Below are 9,668 nucleotides of genomic sequence, written 5' to 3'. Positions count from 1 at the left end.
CTAAAATACAAAGAATATGCAACAAATTATTTCCATCATTCATCTTGGCTTATATTCGCTCCTCCTTTGTTGTGTTGATTATTGATTTTGTATTTCCTAAAATCTGGGCACTACTTTTAATTCTAAGTGAAATTGTGCATTTTAGACAGATTAACATTGAAGAACCAATGGTTGTTGATGGTGGTCAACAATGAAAACTCATGTCTAAGACATCCAAATCCCCGGGTTTTCATGTCTGATCACGATGGCTCTGCAGCATGATGGTGAGTACGGCTAACCAGGCGTGGAGGCAGTTCTAAGCAGCAGATGGCAAGCGCAGGGATACCCACGTAGCATGGTCCCAGGGCTACAGTCATCCCCCCTTCACCCTGCTCTCTCTTAGCCTGCGATGGTTTACTGTGTATTACAGCGTCGGTTTTACCTTTACCATGCATCCTCCATTTAGGGTTGTCGTTCCTCTCGCTTTCACCTTTCCAGCCTCGACGGTTACAGGCAGCTGGTGCTTGGTCCCCCCCGACAACAATGGACCTCGAGATGGTCGACTACTCGGAGGACCCATTGCTAGAAGGATCCATCTGGTCATCGTCGCATCCTGAAAGGGTCAACCGCATTCCGTTTAGTAGGGAGTTAAACGAGGCCATAGTTGACCTGCCTCCGATCACTGAGTCGTTTAGCCGTCTCGTCATCCTATCGGATGTGCCTCCTACCTGGTCGTCCCTCTCTACCCTGCCGGCTTCCCCGTCCTCGTTAGGGTTTGTTACGGGCTGTCTAAACCCTAACCTCCCGGAGTCTTGGGCTGACCCTCCTTACATCCCCCTACCTAGCAGACCTTCCTCTGTATTGCACTGTTCGTTAGCTCCCCCGAGTTTAGCGCCTCCATCCTCATCTCTCAGCCCTGAACCTCTCCCTGAAAGCCCTATCGGCACCCTGGATCTCTCTGGCGTACCCAACCCTCCCCCTCCCCCCGGCACTGAGGTTCACACAGGCCCCGGAGCTAACTTTGACGTGAGGGTTCCAATACCGGAGGAAGCGAGGCCCTGGAAAAAGGCCAAGTGCTTCAAATCGAAGATAGACGACGTTTTCCTGAGGCTGGAGGAAGACATTCATTTGGCAGACTCCATGGACATCGCGGACAGGGTCCTGGTTAGCAGGATTCATGGTCGGAACTATACAGCAGAAAGACTCAAGGTCTGGGCATCCGAGGTTTGGGGCCACCGACTAGCAGACTTGCCCACGGTGCAGACATTCGTGCGGGGTTGGTTTGCCTTCAAGTTTGCACGACCAGATCACACGAATTGGGTGTTATCCTCATACTGGCATTTTGACCAAGCCCCGGTTCATCTGAAGCGATGGTCGCCTCTGTTCAATCTGGAATCCGAATAGCTGGGGATTGGACCTATCTGGGTTAGGCTGCCAGGGCTCCCCCCTCATTTTTGGTCGGAGGAGATTTTTAAGAGAATAGGGAATTCGCTCGGTTCGTACATGGGCTCAGACAAATCCTACCTCATCACGGGAAAGATGGCATATGCTCGCATCTTGGTTCATATGGATACGCGAGGGGGACTGCAAGAGTTTATCACCATCTAGTGGAGGAATTTTACCAGAAAGCAAATCTTGGATTATGAAGGTGTGCCCTACAGGTGTCGCCACTGCCACAAGGTCGACCATGTATACAGGGACTGTCCCCTAAACACCAACCAGGCTCTGAGGCCAAGGGAAACTGAGCAGCAAAATGAGCCCCCCTTGGAGCCTGCTCGGCAAGCACAGAAGACAGTGGAATAGCTGGAACATGGAGCAGCTGAGACAACTGAAGACGTAGATCCAGGACCCAGAAAGAAGTGGGGGAAAGCTCCACTCAGGCCACCCTCTCCGCCGTTGACGAGAGCTCAGGCGGCTTTAGGGGAGACTTTTTCCGCGGGTACGACTCTTTCTAACTCCCCTTCTGGTATCTCTGCTTGTGGAAATCTTAATGTATCTACATTGCATACACATGCATTTTCTTCTCGCCTAGTGGGCGGCGCGATGGCACCCCTATCCCCTCCTTCATCCTCCTCCCCGCCCCCCTCCGCCCCTCTATTTCCCCTCCCCAATACTCTCTGCCCTATTTTGACTCCTACCTTCACAAACCCTACTCCCCAACCTTCCCTCCCGGAGACTCTCCCTTTATCGCTCCGTTGCTTTCCCCTTGCACAGACCATCGCTATCCCACGCGCTCAAAAATTCACGCACTTGGCATGGATGCGGTGGGTTTCGGGGCCATCCCCTTTCCTCTTCTCCCTAAGCTGACCTGCGGTCGACCTTCCAAACTCACCAGGGCTCAACATCGGGCCGGAGAAGAAGTTGTTTCAGGCAGACAGTCCTTAATCCCTTGGGGTCTTAGAGCAGAGGATACCCCATCCCCCCTCCCTCCATGAAAATCCTTTCCTTTAACTGTAGGGGGCTGGCTAGCCCTAGGAAAAAACTAGCCCTGAGACGACTATTATCTACTGAGCCTGTGGACATTATCTTCCTTCAAGAAACTCTTGGACCTGCAAGTTCCATAACACCCCTCCTGGAATCCTGGCTCCCGAACTGGTCCTTTCACTCCCTTGATGCAACGGGCAGATCAGGGGGGATATCTTTAGGTGTTTGCACCCGTTCTATTCAGCTGTTAAATGTCTGGGGAGGGGTTGGTTACCTGGGTGTAGACATCTACTCGTCGACCCTGGAGACCAGTCTCAGGCTCTTCAACATCTACGGGCCTTGTCGTGACCGGGAAGGTTTTTGGAGGAATCTGCTCACCTCCTCCACCCTGCAAGGAGATAATATCATCCTTGGAGGGGATCTAAACTTCTCGTTGGGTTTCGCGGAGTCCTGGGGCCACAATGCACAAATGGACTCTCTGTCGGCATTTTTCGAGAACTTACTGGACTCCCATAATCTTATTGACATCCCTACTGCTAAGATCCAGCCCACCTAGAGGAACAACCAAACTGGAGAGGCCAGTTTGGCCAGAAGATTGGACCGCTTTCTCATCTGAGAAGCTCTGGTCAACAGAGGCCACCACGTTAGACAGTGGGTAGGTTCCGGGGGGATCTCAGACCACAGGCCTATATATCTGGAATTACAAAATGCCCAATACAAGCCAAAGGCTCCCTTTAAGTTCAACTCTTCATGGCTAAAGGATGACAGTTATTTGAAGGTAGTGAGTGACTATTGGAAGGCTCACCCAGTGGGCTCGAAAGGCCTTATAGCAGAAGGTTTCGCTTGAAACATGAATGCCCTGAAGGAGCTTTCAAAAGATTGGGCCAGGAGGAAAAAAGAACAGGACGAGCACTAGCTCAATGCAGCAGAAGAAGAAATAGCCAAAATGGAGGAGGAATCAGAGGGGATATTAAGCTCTCAAGAACAAAAGGATAAGTTGGCCACCCTACTCCAAAAAAGGGCACAAGTATTGAAAGACAAAGAGGAGAGTTGGAGGCTTCGTAGTCGAGCAATATGGCTTAAAGCAGGAGATGAAAATACTAAGTTCTTCCACAGACATGCAAATGGGAGAAAGGCGATTAATACTATTTGGGAGCTTAAGAAAGAGGACGGTACCCCTGTTAAAACCTTCCGGGGACTTGCATCCCTTGCAAAAGCTCACTTCCAAGGAATCTACAAGGAGCCCCCAACTGCTAACCTGGCGGAGGTCATGCGTATTGTTCAAAATTTCCCTAGATTTGTGGATGAGGAAGCAGAGCAGGATTTGACAAAGGAGGTGACTTTGGGGGAGGTGGAAGCAACCCTCAAATGGCTAAAAAAGGATAAGAGTCCTGGACCGGACAGATGGACAGTGGAGTTTTACTCAGCCTTTTTTGACATCCTGGGACCTAATCTCCTGAAATTGATTGAAGAGTGCCGAACGCGGGGTAGAATGTGGGAGAGCTTCAACTCTACGTTCATAGCCCTTATCCCCAAATCTGATAACCCCTTGACCTTTGATGACTTCAGGCCCATCTCCCTATGTAATTGCATATACAAGATCATAGCCAAAATTATTGCTAATTGCCTCAAGCCCATTCTATCTGCCCATATATCCCCGGAACAGTTTGCTTTCCTACAGAACCGTCAAATCCACGAGGCAATGGGCACTGCACAGGAACTTCTCCACTCAGTTCAGACCAAGAAGCTCAAAGGCATGATACTGAAAATCGACCTATCCAAAGCATTTGATAGGGTAAACTGGCTCTACCTCCGTTTACTGTTAACTCATCTTGGGTTCCCCTATTCTTTCATCAAATGGATCCTATGCTGTATCACGAATGTATCCTTCAGTGTGCTCATCAACGGCTCAGCATCCCCCTTTTTCCATGCAGAAAGAGGCCTGAGGCAGGGATGCCCACTCTCTCCTCTACTATTCCTTCTTATCATGGAGGGTCTCAGCAGAACCATCGGAGAGGATTGCAGACAAGGGCGTATAAGGGGAATAAAAATTACTGATGACTGCACCCTCACTCATTTGCTTTTCGTAGATGATGTTTTGATCATACTAAATGGGGGCATCGGGGACACCACCTCTTTTCACCGTTCCCTCAGCATCTTCCTTAAAGCCACGGGCATGGTTTTGAACGAGGCTAAGTCTACTATTACTACCACCGGTTGTTCCCCGCATGAGGTCCAATTTGCCCTCAGGAGATTTAACTTTACTGAAGTGCCTATTGAAGAAGGGTTGAGGTATCTTGGATATAGGCTAAAACCCCTTGGCTACAAAATCGCTGACTGGACGTGGCTCATAGCAAAAGTGGAGAAACGGCTCAACATCTGGTACCACAAATATCTCTCCAGAGTGGGAAGGCTGGTCCTCATCAAGGCGGTTTTAGAAGCCACACCTGTTTACTGGATGACATTGGCATGGATCCCCAGAGGCATCCTGTCTCACCTACAAAACATATGCTGTCGGTTTCTATGGAAAGGGAATCAGCCAGGGAGAATTTTTGCATGGACTAACTGGGAGTCACTGGCCCTTCCTAAGAGCTGGGGAGGTTGGGGTATAAAGAGGCTGGAAACTTTCTCAAAAGCCTTGGCTGCTAAGTTAGGGTGGCAACTGCTTAACAACAACAGTCTCTGGACGAAGGTAGCAGTGTCCAAATACATTCATCCATCAAGCGTGCAAGCATGGATCAGGCAAGACACCAGGATGAGTAATATCTCCATCATATGGAAGGCAGTCAATCACACTAAGGAGCTCATTTGAAGCAGTCTGACATGGAGAATTAGAGCAGGGGCACAGATATTGATAGGCACGGACCCATGGGTGGGATGTGGTAACACACACAGGCTCTCGGAGGGCCTGAGAGGTCACTTACAGGATAATGGCATACGGTACATCAATCAGATCGCAGACGAGGTACATACTACCATCTTTCTGCAAGCTTGGAAAACTGCCACAGACCTGAACATCCCCCGATGCTGGCAGCAGGAATGGCGCAATTATACAAACGCATTGATAGAGGCTCATATTAGAATAACTGAAGGTGAAGACGAGCTCATCTGGGCACATGCAAAACATGGCACCTACTCTCCCAAGATAGGTTATCAAGTGTTGATGGAGAGACATAAGCCACAGGTACTGGAGTAGCGATGGGAGTAATTGAAGTTGAAGGCACCCCCTCGATCCAAACTGCTCATGTGGTCTATCCTCCGCAACAAAGTCCCAACTGGGGCCAACCTGATGAAAAGATCATTCTCAGGACCATTCTGGTGCCATCTCTGTAAAAGCGCCAATGAGGATACCGACCATCTCTTTCTCCATTGCTCATGTACACAAGAACTATGGAATGGTTTCCTCTGTTCGATATCCTCTGCCAAGAAATGGCAAGGCTCTCACCTCTCAAAAGCATGGAACTACTGGTGCTCCTCTACCTCTATCAGACAAAAGAACATCCCTCTCCTCATTAGCTGGGCCATATGGATCGCCAGGAACCAATCTATTTTCCAACAAAAACCCCCTCACTGGCCCTCTATCACTACCAGATTGCTTGCCGACTATAGCTCCATCCTCGAAGAGGACGAACAGCCGACCCATAGGAATATCACACCTGAAGCCATTAATACAGCTCATCCATGGGCTTACTTTGATGGATCTACTCAGGAGGCTGGATGTGGAGGGGGGGCTATACTTCATCTATCTGAAGCACATGTCTTCAAAATACAAATGGGATTGGGAAGGGGTACAAACAACTTTGCAGAGCTCACAGCGGCCAAAAACCTCATATTATTTGCATTGTCCAAAAACTGCCATCATTTACAGCTATTCGGAGACTCAAAAATCATATGCAACTAGATAAACAAAAAAGCACAATGCAATGCATACTCTCTAAAGCATATTTTGGATGAAACTCTCAGACTCATATCATATTTTGATGTCTTCTCTTGCCATCACATTTACAGGGAACGCAACTCAGCCGCTGACATCCTATCCAAGGAGGCTGCGCACAGGGACGACACCACATGGTTGATCGTGGAGGAAAGAGACGGCAACACCTACCAGTACTATCACAGGCCGTTTATAGAACCTGGCATATGACAATCCCCAACAGTTTTTTTTTTTTTTTTGCACTTTTGGATCTATAGCATTGAACGATCATATGTAATTATTCATTGTTTATTTTACTTTATCTTACAGCACAGTATGGCTCTCTGCGTAGAGCTTCATATCATAGACTCTATTTTTTAAGCCTCATACACGAGGTGGAACATAGTTTTGAAATGTTTTTGGTCGTCTACAGGCATAGGCCTGAATATTGTATATGCTATGCATCTGCAAAATGCAGTTTCTTATCAATAAATAAATTGCGACTTTTTCCACGGGAAAAAAACATTGAAGAACCATGATATCTTTAAAATTGTATTGAATTTTGGAAATCGGTTTGAGACTTAACCAAGTTTCCATACTGGGAACAAAACCCATGTTCAGGAATTTTTGAATTCGCCTCCATTACCTCGAGAATCATGCCCAAAATTGATTGTCTAGAAAATGTGACCAATCATGTTCTTTTTGAATTTGGGCTTCACACATACAACCTGGGTGTGATTTAAATAGTGTATAATTATTTTGAGACCTCTAGGGAAAAAACCCATGTGGTAGAATTACTTTTAGAAGGGTTCATATATGCGAACCACAATTTGAGTACCAAAATTACACTATTGGTACTGAAATTAAGCTAAAAAGTTCATCGTTAGTGAAAACACTTAAAACTCGATGAATTCATTAGAGACATATGAATTAATGAAAATAAGCAACTTTCACCTCAAAATGCATGTCAAAAAGGTTTTAGGCTTAAAGGGTTAAAAATGCACAATAATAGAGCAATATGTAGTTACAAAGGCAAGGTATTAAGGGGGGGGGGGCGCGGATGACCAAATGAATGGTTAAAAAACATGACAAAACAGGAGCCCAACAGTGGTCTCTAACCCCCCATCAAGCCCTAGTTTAATTTTCGAATTTTTTTAAGTGCATGTCATTGATATTTGGAAGTGATTGGAGCCACCCAAAGTATTGAATTTTTTTTATCTTAATTGGGGCATTTTTGGATTTTGACCCTAGGGGGATTATCCATGTTATCTATGCATGTTTGGTTCAAATTGTCATAGTTTTTTACTTACAATTTTTTTTTATTGTTGGGCTACAATTTCACTCATAATAAAGTTCCCAGCAAAAATATTGTTGAGTCAAATTATAGACATAATTTGTCAACATAAATCATCAACCCAAGGCAGTTAAGCTTGTGAGATGTTGTGCAAAATATATGCAATCTTAATACCTTGAGTGCTTAATAATCAAACCGTTCAATCATACACATAACTAATGCCTCTTTTTTGCATCAACATTTGGCAGCAAAAGGCTATGGAGTGGATTGAAGCATCCCTCTACAATTCTTAGTATTGTTGATGTTGATTAGAAAAGATAGGAAATCAAACTTACAACAATTAAAGAAATCATTTAACAATGTAAATCAAATCTTTGATTAAATGAAATCAACACATTAACATGAAAACTTAATCATTCAATCAATGGAACATTTTCTGTTGAAATATCAGAAAGAGTACATTAGTTGTGTAAACAAGTTATTACTGCATAACAGAATTAAAATACACACACACTACAACTAAGGGAGTTGTGAGCAAAGGGGGTCCTCCCTCACTCACAACCCCTTCAAAATTAAAAGGGATTTCTCAATAGAATAGACAGAACATAAAGTATTTTATTAGTCTGAAAAATATTACAGTAGAGTATAATCTGATATGTGCTATCAGCTAACCCAACCCAACAACCCCTTACAATATAAACATAGTTGAATTTATACAAGTTCAAAAGCCCATATTTGGCTCGAATGAGGAAAACTACTAATCTGAGCTATTAGCTATCAATACTGGTACAAACTGTCACAATTAGCTCTACTGAGTATAATCCATGACTGAAATCATGGATTAGACAAAATTTGTTACATAGCCGGAGTTTTCCTTAATGCGGCCAATGAGAAGAGGTCTGCAAATCTGGGAAGTTTTGATGGTGGATCTGAAACAGGCAATAGCACAGCATCCATGTATGACGAATTCCCCACAAAACCCATGTTCTCGTTTGATTTGGAAGTGAGTGGAACATAGCTAACTGTCAATTTTGTTGCAGGAAATCTGGGCGGTTGCAAGAAATCCGCGTCTGCAGGAATTTCGAAGCGTCTGCAAGAAATATGACCGCACGAGTTGTCTACAGGAAATTGCAGGACTGTTTCAAACCAAAGCAAATTTGCATAATTTTTCTAGATTAGTTGGCATGATAATTCAATAATGAAATAGCTAGCTTAAGGAATTCTTAAGATTAAGTTAAAATGACACTTTTTATGTTAATTTGCATGTATCAAGCATATAGCACCCTTTTGGCCAAAACCTAGATGTTATAACTAAAATAAGCATAATTAGGGGTCAAGGAGAGTTCAAAATGGGAGAGGTAAAGTCTAGGAAAGTTGTTAAAATTAGGCAAAATTGGGCCTCAACATCTCCCCCACACCTAGCTTCTTGCATGTCCTTTATGCAAGCAAAAATGTTTCATCCTCCAAAAAAAGCAAAGCATTCCTTGTCGTGGGCTACAACTACTACATCCAATTGATCCGCTACTGCCGCCAACTGATCCAATTGGTTCCCACTAGATTCTACAAGAATCTGACCCTTGTATAACTCATTTTTCTTCTTCAGATGATCAATCTGAGCTTGCTTCTTCTTCATGATTCGGGCCGCCTTCTGAACCCATTCCTCATGTTCTTTCTCCATGCGTAGGTTGTTTTCTTTCAGGGTCTCATTCTCCTTCCTCAAAGCTCATTCCGAAACAGTGAGCTCAGTGATAATCTCCTCTAATTCCTGCAGAGACCGCTTTTTTTGGGGGGTTACTACCCCTTCATGATGTCCTTGGAAAGATTGGGGCATACCAAGGTCCTCCTTTTCTTGTTGTTCTTCTGCTATTTCATTTCCGCTTCCATGCAACGGGGAATCCTGGAAGGAAATTACTTCTCCACCAATGGATTCAGTTGACTCTACCTTTTCCTTTCCTTTAGGTGGGTCGTGAAGCTTGTATTTCTTTTTATCAGGCATCTCAGGCAATCACTCCCCTTCCGCAGTGTCCATTATAGCCAACTGGACAGCTTGGTTCCTTG

This window comes from Pinus tabuliformis, chromosome X (assembly GCF_031772625.1).
Source record: "Pinus tabuliformis cultivar Carrire ecotype Pingquan chromosome X, CPIR1, whole genome shotgun sequence".
NCBI classification, from domain to species: Eukaryota; Viridiplantae; Streptophyta; class Pinopsida; order Pinales; family Pinaceae; genus Pinus; species Pinus tabuliformis.
The sequence above is the reverse complement of the archived record's forward strand: the minus strand, read 5'-3'. Positions refer to the sequence as shown.